We start from the raw sequence: 12,634 nt of genomic DNA on the forward strand, positions 1-12,634 counted from the left end.
TGGCAATCATATTGCCGTCTGACTGCATCACATCAGTATGCTGTAATCTTAAACTTATATAATGTTATAGGTCACTTATATCTCAATTTTAAAAAGTAGGAAGAGAGATTGTCCATTCTCTTTCCCTCCTCCCCCTCCTTACCCACCTCTCCCTCTCCCCCTTCCTCTCCCCCTTCCTCTCTTCCTTCTCCATCTCCCTAGCTCCCTCCCCTTCCTCTCCCCCTTTCCCCCTCTCCCTCCTCCTGTCCCCCTCCTCCAGTCCTCCTTCACCCCTCCTTTTCCCCCTCCCTCTTCTTCTCTCTGCCCCCTTCCCCCTCTCCCCCTCCCTCCGCCTTCCCTCCCTTCCTCTCCCCCTCCCTCTCCTTCACACGTGCACCAAGGAAAGGCGGGGTGAGCACAGAGAATTTGACCATGTGCATTCAAGCCAGGAATAGACTTCTCACCGGACGGAACGTGAGCACACGCGTGCTCTGGCTCTCCCCCCACCTGTCCAGGCAGTTCTACTCCGTGTCCTCCATGAGTCCCCTTTGCCTGCCCTTGGAGAAGTGTCCTGTCACCCCCTACTATCTCCTTGGACCCAACTGTGCGCTCCTTGGCTGCACTCCACCTCTCGTACTTCCCTCCCTTGCTCTCCAGAGCCGTGTGTCCCTCTGCCCACAGGACAGTGCACACGGGACACTCCCAGGCTGTTCACGTTCCACACGGCTGGCGTCAGATTCCTTGCCTTCCACTGCACACCTCCTGCTCTGCCCACACCCCCGATACATGTAACAGGATAACTGCAAACCTGGTATTAAGCAGGCCAGCCCCAGCATCCAAAGCACAACACCGGACGCCTCTGCGGCCCTCATCCTCTGCCTCAACACTCAGTATCCACGGGGCCACTAAATCCTGTGGATTACCCTCCTGATGCAGCCCTTTCCTAGTCCGGATCTTCATCGTCTCTTTCCAGGACTTTTACTGTCGCCCCTAAATGGATTTTCCTCTTTCTTCTCTCTTCAAGTCACCCTCCACATTGCAACTGAAGTGACCTTTCCAAAACTGACGTGGTCTTGTTAGTCCAAATACTCAAGACAAGCACATACACACGCACACATATGCACATAAGTAATGGCAAACATATTACTTTGGTGCTTAAACTTTGCTGAAGACTGGAAGGCTAGAAGTGGATGCTCCCCTTACCTGCCAGACAGTGCCTTCCTCCAGAGTCAGTGAAAATACCTCACTTTTTGTAAAAAATTTTCTTTAAAATTTCTCTTAAAGCCCAACCTGCCCCCCCCACACACTACTTCTTCCCTTGATCAACCCCCAAGCTATCAACATCTCCCTCAAACTCCAAGGCCCTCGAAGGATGGGCTATGGTGTTAGTTCCTGTGTCCTCGGTGCATTCATCACTGACATGTAGTGGAGAAGAAATCAAGAGATATTTTCACTGTATTTCCCTCCCTCCCTCCCTCCCTCCCTCCCTCCCTCCCTCCCTCTCTCTCTCTCTCTCTCTCTCTCTCTCTTTCTTTCTTTCTTTCTTTCTTTCTTTCTTTCACGTTTATTTCTTTTGAGAGAGACAGAGTGTGAGCATGGGAGGGGCAGAGAGAAGGAGAGAGAATCCCAAGAGGGCTCTGCCCTGTCATCACAGAGCCCTATGAGGGAGTCAAACTCACAAACTGAGATCATGACCTGAGCCAAAATTAAGAGGCAGACGCACAACTGACTGAGCTCCCAGGAGCTCCAGAAATACATTTTTACCACACACACACATGCAGATATGTTTGTACTACCAGGAAAAGTTTCACTTTAAAGCACAGATTCTTTTTTTATTTTTTGATGTTTATTTACTATTTTGGGGATGGGGGGAGAATAGAGGCAGAGAGAGAGGGAGACACAGAATCTGAAGCAGCTCCAGGCTCTGAGCTGTCAGCACAGAGCCTGACGCAGGACCCAAACCCACGAACCGTGAGATCATGACCTGAGCCGAAGTCGGACACTTAACTGACTGAGCCCCCCAGGCGCCCCCTTATTTTCACTTTAGAACTAAAAGAAAATAAGAAGAAAATATCTAAGTTTTGGGAAAGGCTAAAAGGTCATCTTCAACTTGAAAATGGAAGCTGGGGAGGAATTTAAATGCACCTCCAAGTGAATTCCACATGTTGAAAAGAAATGCCCTCTGGGCCCAGGAGACTAGGCCTCTTGCTCCCAACCAGCTGTGGGGACTGTGCCTCACTGGGTCCCTGTTTCTTCTCCTATTACGTCACAAAGCTGGTCCTCTGTGACCCTCCATCCACACACTGAGAACAGTAAATACATACGAATATTGAATATTGCATTGTACACCTGCAAGTAATTTGATGCTGTGTCAATTATACCTCAACTTAATGAAACAGAATAAAGAAAAATACACAAACGTCAGCAGAAGGGACTCTGTCAGATTTGAGAAAACCTTTCCCCAGAGCAGAACCGGTTTAGGCTGGAGCAACCTGACAGGGTTGTGGGGAGTTGTTTCCTGAGGGCCTGGTCAGTAGGGCGTTTGTGGCCTTCCTGAAGGATTCGTGTTGTGTTCTCCCTGGTGGTGGTGGTGAGGCTGGCAGGGTAGGCCTGGGGTGCCGAGCCAGATTCCCCAATCCTGAACCTTTCTGGGATTATGATAAACACTTCAGGTCTGAGAACGACCGGTAAGATGAGTCATTAGGAATGCTCTTACCATCAAATAATCATGGCTGATAACCCACAAAGGGTGCCATGTTGTGGCATAAGGGATGGGGGTACTTTCTGTATAAAAAAAAGTAGAATTTTTGTCCTAAGATTCTATAAATCTAGATACACTTGGGGATGTATTTTCATAGCATTTGAGTTTTCCCTCCAGAAATCAGCAAGGACTCTGCTTTGTCTTGAGGGAGCTGTGTGCCAGGACAAATTTACCACTTTCTGAAAAAGACACAAAAACCCAAGAGCAGCTGTGGCCTCTGTCGATGTTCTACCGTGACTCCTCTCTGAGTCGATATTTGACACAATCTGATGGAGTGAGATCACATGCCCGGAGTAAACTCAGCCCAGAAAGTCAGCCTTGATTTACTTCCCAGAAGCAGTAAGAACCGCGCCTCCCCTCCCTGCCCCCCACCGCTGCTGGCCAGGTTCCTTGTCCATTTGCAGTATGTATGCCTCAAAGCTATGGAAATATAAAAGGAAAATGGAATAGAGAGATCTATACCAACACACCGATGTGCTCGCGGATTGCATCCTGTAGAAAAAGATCAATCCCTTCAAATATTAACTGTGGCCATTTGTCCAAGGATCCAAAGGGAAAATAACAGCTTCCAGGAAATATCTACCTCACTGTGCTGTTCCCCGCTGAGAGAAATAAATTCTGAATTTCTCGCAGCTGTTGAAAATGGCAAATTCCACCACAGCAACAGCAAAATAACCCAAGTAGGTAATGATATCTGAGCCAAGTTAGACTTTGGGAACTCAGTGCCCTGGTCTTGGATGAGGCCAGGGAAAATGAGCTCCGTGCCCATTTATGGCAACTGGGTTAGAGCTGGGGGGGGGGGGGGCCCACATGCTGGCCATGACAAGGTTGACATGTGCATCCAGTGACCACAACCTGACCTACCCCAGGACGAAGACGTGCGGCTGCCCCTTCCCAGATGACGCCGGACGCTCTGCCTGCCAGGATGAACATCCTTGCCCCATGGCGCCGGGAGGGCAGGACAGAGGAAGGACGCATCAATGGGTCCGGGCAAGGCCAAGCTGCTTCATTTGGCTCCTGGGGTTTGCACCCATTCAGATGCAGCTCGTCGTTCCTTCCCAGGCAGAGCTGAGACCCTCATCCACCCTGCGGGGTCCCACCTCAAGCCAAGTTAGCTGGGAAACCTCAGTGGGCCCAGCCCTTCTCAACAAGGATACCTGCTAAGTTAAAGCCCATTTCCCCAAGGCAACCCACATATGTCACAAATTACCTTCCCTCCTCTCCTTCCACAGTGGTACTGGCTATGGAGCATTCTTGGGGAAACTGAGAAAAGAGTCCTTCAGATGACCCCCTGTGGCCTGAGTCTCCCGTGGAATTCGGCTGAAAACGGCTGTAATTAGAAAGCCTCAGGAATGGGGTCAGGCCTTTAGAACTTCTGAACCAGACCCCAGTCTAGAACGCAGCTGGGGATTGGGGCTGTTTTCTTGGTCTCATCCAGGCGTGGAAAGGAGATGATGCCTGGTGCCTGCTGAGATTTCACATCCCTGGTGGACCCTGCTGTCCCCCTGCAGACCCACCCCCCCTCGCTGCCTGGGGGAGCCACTCATGCCGACAAAACATGCTATTGCTTCATCCAGGTTCTGTCCCGTATGTGACAACTCAGGGTGAGCTCCATGCTGCCACATGTAGGCTGAGAATCCTGGTCAAGGGCAAGGATTTATACAGAGTGTGCTTATACCACTTCTCTTTTTTAAAATACCCTCACACTGGCCTTGTGGTATGGAGGTTACCAGTGTGGGCCCTGAAACAGACAGAACAGCCTGGCAATGCTCCTTATCGTATAAGCTCTGTGTTCTCAGAGAGGCCGCTCAGCTTCTATACCTTGGACATGAGGCGATGAAGAACAGCATAGCTGAGAAGTGGAAAACCAGCAGGTGAGTCCCCCAAAGACCGACCTGAGAGAGGTACACAAGGCAGGGAAGATGGTCCAGGAGGAGGAAGTTGGGGGGCTCCCCGAACTAGAAGCAGAGCCAGGAGTCCAGGGGAGAAGGGTGGCTACAGTTCACAAGACAGGGCACCGAAGAGAAGGGAGAGACAGGCAGTTCCAGAGACCTGCGGAGGGCTGCCCTGAGCATCTCTCATGCGCGCAGGAGGACACTCCCCGAGGCTGGTCCCAGGATTGAAGGAAAGCGAGAACCGGGCCCTGTGCTCACCCAGGGCCAGGGCCGCGGTGTGATTCCACCAGCCAGGCCCGAAGCGTCTGCAGATCACAGGTTCACAGGTAGGACACTCAGATAATGCTCACCACAGGGCTAGACAACACTGCTGAGGTCACAAATCTAAAACCAAATCTTAAAAGGCTAGAATCAAACTGACTCCATGAAATAGACTGTCCCAGAACAAAGCTCAAGAATATTTATGAGAACACAAAAACATCCAGCACCCAACAAGGTAAAATTCACGATGCCTGACATTCAATCAGGTATGCAAAGAAGCTTGTAGATACAACCCAGAATGAGGAGAAAAGCCAATCAATTAAACCAATCCAGTATGAACACAGATGGGAGAATTTACAGAAAGGGATGCTAAAACAGTGATTATAAATGTTTTCCATATGTTTTAAGAGTTAAGTAGAGACATGGAAAACATATTTCTAAAGCCACCCAAATCAAAAGTTAGACATGAAAACTACAATGTCTCTGGGAAAAATAAACTAGATAAAACTAATGGCAGATTAGACATTTCAGAAGGAAAGATCAGTGACCGTGGAGGCATAATTTATCCACATTGGAAGTAGGGGAAAATAATTTTAAAAAATAATGAAATCAGACAGAATCAGTAAGTTGTGGGACAACTTCACAAGGTCTAATACACATTTTGTTGTAGTACCTAAAGTAGAAGGGAATGAGGAAGACGGAAAAAAATTTGAAGAAACCATGGACAAAATTTTCCAGATGTATACCCCCAGATGCATGAAACTCAACGATGTCTGAGCACAAGAAATAAGAAAATGACACCAATGCACATCATAATCAAATTGCTCAAAAACTAATGATGAAGATAAAATCTTAAAAAAAAATTTTTTTAGTGTTTACTCATTTTTTTGAGAGACAGAGAGAGACAGAATACGAGCAGGGAGAGAGAAGGAGACACAGAATTCCAAGCAGGCTCCAGGCTCCGAGCTGTGAGCACATAGCCTGACACAGGGCTCAAACCCATAAGCCATGAGATCATGACCTGAGCCAAAGCTGGATGCTTAATCCACTGAACCACCTAGGTGCCCTGAGGATAAAATATTTTTTTAACTCAGAAAAAAAAGAGAAAAAACATTAGGTACAGAGGAGAAAAGGTGCGTGTGATGGGAAATTTCTCGTCAAAAACTATGCAACTGAGAAGCAGTGGAGGAACACCATCAAAATATTGAAAGGAAAAAAAACCTGTTAATCTAGAACTCAATATCTATCCAAAAACACCTTTAACTTTAAAATGGCAAAATTAAACCTATTTCAAATGCATAAATGATGACAGAATTCTTCACTGGCAGGCCCACACTTCAATAAATAAGCCCATCACTCAGGCAGATGGATAATGACGCCTGATGGAAACAGGGATCTAGCGAAGAATAAAACACCAAAAATGGTAACTACATGAGTGAACGACATGAGTTTTTCATATTATTTCAATCTTTTAAAAAGACAACTGTTTCAATGAAAATAAGAGCTATAGATGTTGAGATTTCTAATGTGCATATTAGAAAACGTCTGCTGACAATCCCGTTAAGGGTGGGAGGAGAGATGAAAGCATGTGACTGTAGCACTCTTCTAGTACACAGACAGTGGTACATCATCACTTGAAAGTAAACTTTGAGAAGTCTACCCCTAACCTTAAACGAACTTCTAGAATAACAAAACAAGGACTAATCCCTAATTACTCAATGAAGAAAGAAGACACAAATCACTGATAATGAGAATTGGAAGTGGCATCACCACAGAACCCACATGTATTAAAAGGATAATATGGAGAAACGATTAACAACTTTATGCTAATAAATTTAATAACTTCGATGAAATCAAGAAAGAACCTGATACAAATAAAATAAATAAAAGTGATATATTAAAAACACATAAAACTCACCATTCTAAGTAGGTTCAGAGACTCAGAACCTTGGAGTTTGCCCAGAATGTCAGGATGTGATGACTGGCCTCTGCATTAGCTTGCTCTTTAATTTAAATCTTGAAAGCAAGCCCATTTCCATGAAGTTGGCCAAGGCACTCCCGCGTGCAGAGATTTAACTTGTGGTTAAAACTGTTCCCACAAAGAAAACTCTAGAAAATTAAAGAGGAAGGAAGACATCCCGACCTATTTTATGAGGCCAGGCACCCTGGTACCAAAACCAGATAAGGACGTTACAAGTGCAGCAAACTAAGGACCAATATTCCACATAAATATAGATGCAAAAACTCCAAACAAAATGTTAGCAAGTCAAAGCCAATAAGGTACAAAAATGAAAATGACACCAGGTTTGTGTAACACTTGAAAATCAATGCAATTGAACGTGGTAATAATAAGCTTTAAGATGTAAAAAAATTAAAAATAAGTAAATTATATAATTACTTGTTTAGATATAGAAAAAGCACTCAACAAAATCTCACATCTATTTCTAATTTTTTAAAACAACTCTGAAAATTAGGATCAGAAAGGAGCGTCCTCAGTGTGCTAAATAATAACTACAGAAAACCTTCAGTGACCACAATACTCAGTGGCAATATCTGGGTGCATTTCTTCCAAGATCAAGAACGAGAGACAGGGATTGCCCGTTGTCCACTGACATTGTGCTGGAGGTTGTATCTGATGTGAGCAGGCAAGAAAAAGAGATAAAACACATTCAGCCTGGAAAGGAAAACTAAAATTGTTTATCCACAGATGACACAATCATATATTTAAAATATGATGGAATCTATCAAAAAAAATCTGCTAGAACTACTTGCTTAGTAAATCTGCAAGGCTTGAGGTCAATATAAACAGTCGTTTCTATTTTTTAAAACATTTATTTATTTTGAGAGAGAGAGAGAAACGCATGTGCACGTGCACAGGTAGGGGAGGGCAGAGAGAGAGAACCCCAAGGACGTCATGCTGTCACTGTGGAGCCCGAGGAGAGGCTTGCGCTCACAGCCATGAGATCATGACTTCAGCCAAAATCAAGAGCTGGCCGCTTAACCAACTGAGCCACCCAGGCACCCCTACCATTTCTATTTTTACATGCTAGCAATGAACAGTCAGAAATGGAAATTATTAAGACAATACCATTTATAATAAAATAAAAAAATATAAAAAACTTAGGAATAGATCTGACAAAACTGTGTAAGACCGGTACACTAATACGACGAAACACTGATGAAAAAGCTAAGGAATACTTAAATAAATGGGGAGATATACCTTGTTCATGAATCAGAAGGTTCTGTGTTACTAAGATGTCAATTCTCTCCCAATTGGTCTATAAATTCGAAAAAAGTCCAGCTAAACTCCAAACAAGCTTTCTGTTGTTGAACTTGACAAGCTGATTCTAAAATGCATGTGTAAATGTGAAGTACCAAGGATGGCCAAAACCACTTTGAAAAAGGACAAAGTTGGAGGGGTCAAGACTACCTGGCGTCAAGTTTTCTATCATCTGTAGTAATCAAGACTGCGGAGTGGAGGCCAAGATAGAAAAACGGCCGAGTGAAGCACAATGGAGAAAACCCAGAGACATACCCACACAGAGAAGGGTAACCGAGTCTTTACAAAGACACAAGGCAATTCAGTGGAGAAAGGACCGTCTTTTTCAACAAACAGTGCTGTAATAATCAAATACCCATGTGTAAAAATACGAACTTTCATCCATATCCCCACACCATATGCAAAACTTAAGTCAATGGGTCACAGACTCTCACGGAAAAGGTGTGTTCTCGAGCAGCATGGGCGGGGGATGGGGGGAGGCAGATACCCAGAGAGGACTGGGTCAAGTCTGCTGGTGCTTCGCACACAAATATGTCATCCAGGGTCTTCCACACGGTCATCATCGTGGATTGAAAGACATCAGGCCATTTTCACAGTTACCAAAAGGCAGCCACTGTGGGTCCCATAAAGAATATTCTGCCCATCTCTCTGCAACTTGAAATTTTCCCAGTTCTGAGCCTTTTCCTTTAAACCTATTGCTCGGCCTTCCTCAAACTGGGAGGCAGGCACGTGGCTGGCTTCCACCTACCAGACGCACCACAACAGACTCGCCCACACCAGCTGGCAGCCAGTGTGACAGCTGGTGGCAGTGACAGTCTCAGCCCCCTGACGGCAGCAGGCGCCTGCCGCCCCGTGCGAGGAAAGAGCAGTGGACAGCGGGTGGAGCTCTGCCTAGGGACCCCTGGGTGTGAGTGGACACTGCGCCTGGCGGCCAGCCTTCTGGGGTGGGCTACCCGACATTCTGTGATGATGAGTGGAAAGTGCCTGTGAAGCAGTCCGAGGTGGCTCCTTCCACCCCAGGTCAGGACATGTGGGCAGCAGCTGTTGGCATTTTTTCTGGGGTTTCTGGGCATCTCAGGCTCTGGAAGGATGGCCTGTAAGGCACATGCCTGACCCAGAGCCCGTGGAGCAGCACCGTCCCACAGAAGTGCTGGGACTACAGGAATGTTCTACGTCTGTGCTGCCCACGGGAGCTCCAAGCCCAGCTGGGGAATCCGTTGTCTCTCGTGTTAATGAATTTCAGTTTAAATGGTAACATGTCTAATGACCAGTAGTTGAGACCTCTCTGGGTGAAAGAGTGCATCTTCCAGAACATACATGACTGACTCATTTACCGACTGACCGTTAGGCTCCTCAGGCTGCAGCGGTGCACAGAGGGACGGTCCCCAGCTGCCCCCTGGAACACGTGTACAGAACGCCAAGGCTGCTGGTCCAGACACACGCAGCACAAGTGTGCTGGGAGCTGGGAAGCCGCACCACGTTCCCCAGGGCAGGTGCGGTACACACACCCAGTGTCTACACTGCTCGGGGCGAGGCGTGCCAAGTCCGCAGCAACGGGCCCAACTTCCTAGGGCCGCCCCACAACAGGACGCGGGGCCCAGAGCACCTGCCCCACTGCCTCTTACTGCCTTGTGTTTCAGATCCTAAATACTGAATACGAGAGAGCAAAGGCTGTCAGAACAAGCCTGGTGTCTGCCCAGACCCTGGGTCCCCCTTAAACGGGGAGATGAAGCATTTCTACCCCCACCCCCAACCCCCACAGCAGACATTGGTTGGTGGAAACGGTGGCCAGAACATCACACTAAGGAGGCAGGCAGGTTTGGACTGTCCACCCCGCTGGGCCCCGGCTCCTGGTGTGGGGCAGCCCCGCAACAGCACCAGCCACGCACTCAGTCCCTAACGTTCGCAAGGACACTGCTGCTCCGTGACAGCTCGCAAAATGTTTAGCACGTGCCTGGCAGACAGTAGTGGTCGGCAATGTTGGTTGCTTAGTTGGTTAGTTTGCTATAATGGCAGTACTGTTGTGATAACATGTGTTAGTATAGCACTACTTTCCTTTCTGCCCAGTTTTATTGAGATATAACTGACACATAGCTTTGTGTAAGTTGAAGTGATGGGCCTCGGGGACACACACTCGGGGAGATGTAGGCCTTCCCTTGGCTCCTGACACCATGCGCCCACTTTCTTGGAGCACCTGCACCAACTGCTGGGTGGGGACCAGAGCGCCCACACACACCCAGGACCTGGGGAGCAGGGCCCCCTCCCCCCTGCATGCACACGTGCACACACACGCACACACACACACACGGGGACATGGAGGCCTGGGGCCCGACCCGCACACCAGGGCTGCGGACCAGGGCTGGCCACCCTCTGTGTGGAGTCCCCGGCTCCTCCCAAGAGGCTTCCTCAAGAGGCCAGTCTGTCTGGGACACGCAGAAGATGACAGAAATAGTGTCTTGGGGGAAAATAAACTTACAGTTTCTGTTAGCAACAGACAGGGCTATTCCGGGCCTGGGGGCAGTTTTAAATCCACTTGGGGAGCACATTTCTGAAGGTGGCTGTGTTTCAGGGATCAGAGCATGGGGGTGTCTTTGTTGAGAATTAGAATCACCGTCCATTCATATCAGATAAAGGATTAATATCAAGAATCTATAAGGAACTCACCAAACTACACGCCCGAAAAACAAACAACCCATTGAAGAAATGGGCAGAAGATATGAACAGACACTTTTCCAAAGAGGACATCCAGATGGCCAACAGACACATGAAACGATGCTCAGCATCCCTCCTCATCAGGGAAATACAAATCAAAACCACACTGAGATACCACCTCACGCCAGTCAGAGTGGCTAAAATGAGCAAATCAGAGAACTCTAGATGCTGGCGAGGATGTGGAGAAACGGGCACCCTCCTACACTGTTGGTGGGAATGTAAACTGGTACAGCCCCTCTGGAAAACAGTGTGGAGGTTCCTCAGGAAACTAACAATAGAACTCCCTTATGACCCAGCAATAGCACTGCTAGGAATTTACCCAAGGGATACAGAAATGCTGAGGCATAGGAGCACATGTACCCCAATGTTCATAGCAGCACTCTCCACAATAGCTAAAACATGGAAAGAGCCTAAGTGTCCATCAACAGATGAATGGATCAAGAAGATGTGGTTTATCTATACCATGGAATACTACATGGCAATGAGAAACAATGAAATCTGGCCATGTGTAGCAACATGGATGGACCTTGAGGGTGTTATGCTGAGCGAAATAAGTCAGGCAGAGAAGGACAAATATCATATGTTTGCACGTATAGGAGGATTAGGAGGAACTTGACGGAGGAACAAGGGGGAGAAGAAGGGCGGAAATGGTGGGGGAAAGGGAGAGAGGCAAACCATGAGAGACTCTTGAATGCTGACAAAAACTGAGGACTGATGGATGTGGGGGGGAGGGGGGATGGGCATGGAGGAGGGCACTTGTGGGGATGAGCACTGGGTGTTATGTGGAAACTAATTTGACAATAAACTATTTGTAAAAAAGAAAAAAAAAAAAAAAGAATCACCGTCCATTATTGTCACTGCGAGACTTCCAGTTATATTTAGCACTTTTGACTTCAAGCATGTTTTACATCAATATTTATTAACTTCAGCGATAAACACTCCCAGTGACGACCAAGCCGATGTCTGCCTGTGACGGGCAGGAAGAGGGGCCACCCTGGAGGCAAAGGTGTGACAGTGAGCTGCGGGCAGGGCCCTGGAGCGCGGGAAGCCAAGCCTCAGAGGCAGGCGCAAAATCCAGGAGGGGGGCAGGGGGCCCGTGCAGACCCCGGAGACACACAATGTCAGGCACGGTGTCTGGCTCAAACAGACATGTCTCCACTTCACCACTTCTGTTTCTCTTTTCTAATCCCTGCGGGACCCACTTCCTCCCGGGATCCCTGGGCAGGAATGTGCCGTACACGGGCCCACGAGCAGGATGCATTCAGGGGGCTACGTGCTTCAGGAGCCTGAGAAGTGCACTCCCAGTCATGAGAATAAACAGCTAGTGCAGGAAGCCGTGCTTGGGTTCAACACAGCGTTAACACAGGGGTGCCGGAGGGGGGCGGGGTTCAGTCAGCAGGTGTCTGACTCTTGGTTTTGGCTCAGGTCATGATCTCACGGCTTCACGCGCTGACGGTGCAGAGCCTGCTTGTTACTGACTCTCTCGCTCTTTTTCTCTCTGTCTCTCACCCACTCACACTCAGGCTGTCTCTGTCTCTCTTTTTTTTTAATTTTTTTTTTTTTAATTTATTTCTAGGAGAGAGAGAGAGAGACAGCATGAGCAGGGGAGGGCCAGAGAGAGAGGGAGTCACAGACTGAAACAGGCTCCAGGCTCTGAGCCGGCAGTCAGCACAGAGCCCGACACGGGGCTCGAACCCACGAACCGCGAGATCATGACCTAAGCGAAAGTCGGACGCTTAACCGACT

This window comes from Hyaena hyaena, unplaced genomic scaffold (assembly GCF_003009895.1).
Source record: "Hyaena hyaena isolate Hyena2069 unplaced genomic scaffold, ASM300989v1 scaffold_194, whole genome shotgun sequence".
In the NCBI taxonomy this organism is placed as follows: domain Eukaryota; kingdom Metazoa; phylum Chordata; class Mammalia; order Carnivora; family Hyaenidae; genus Hyaena; species Hyaena hyaena.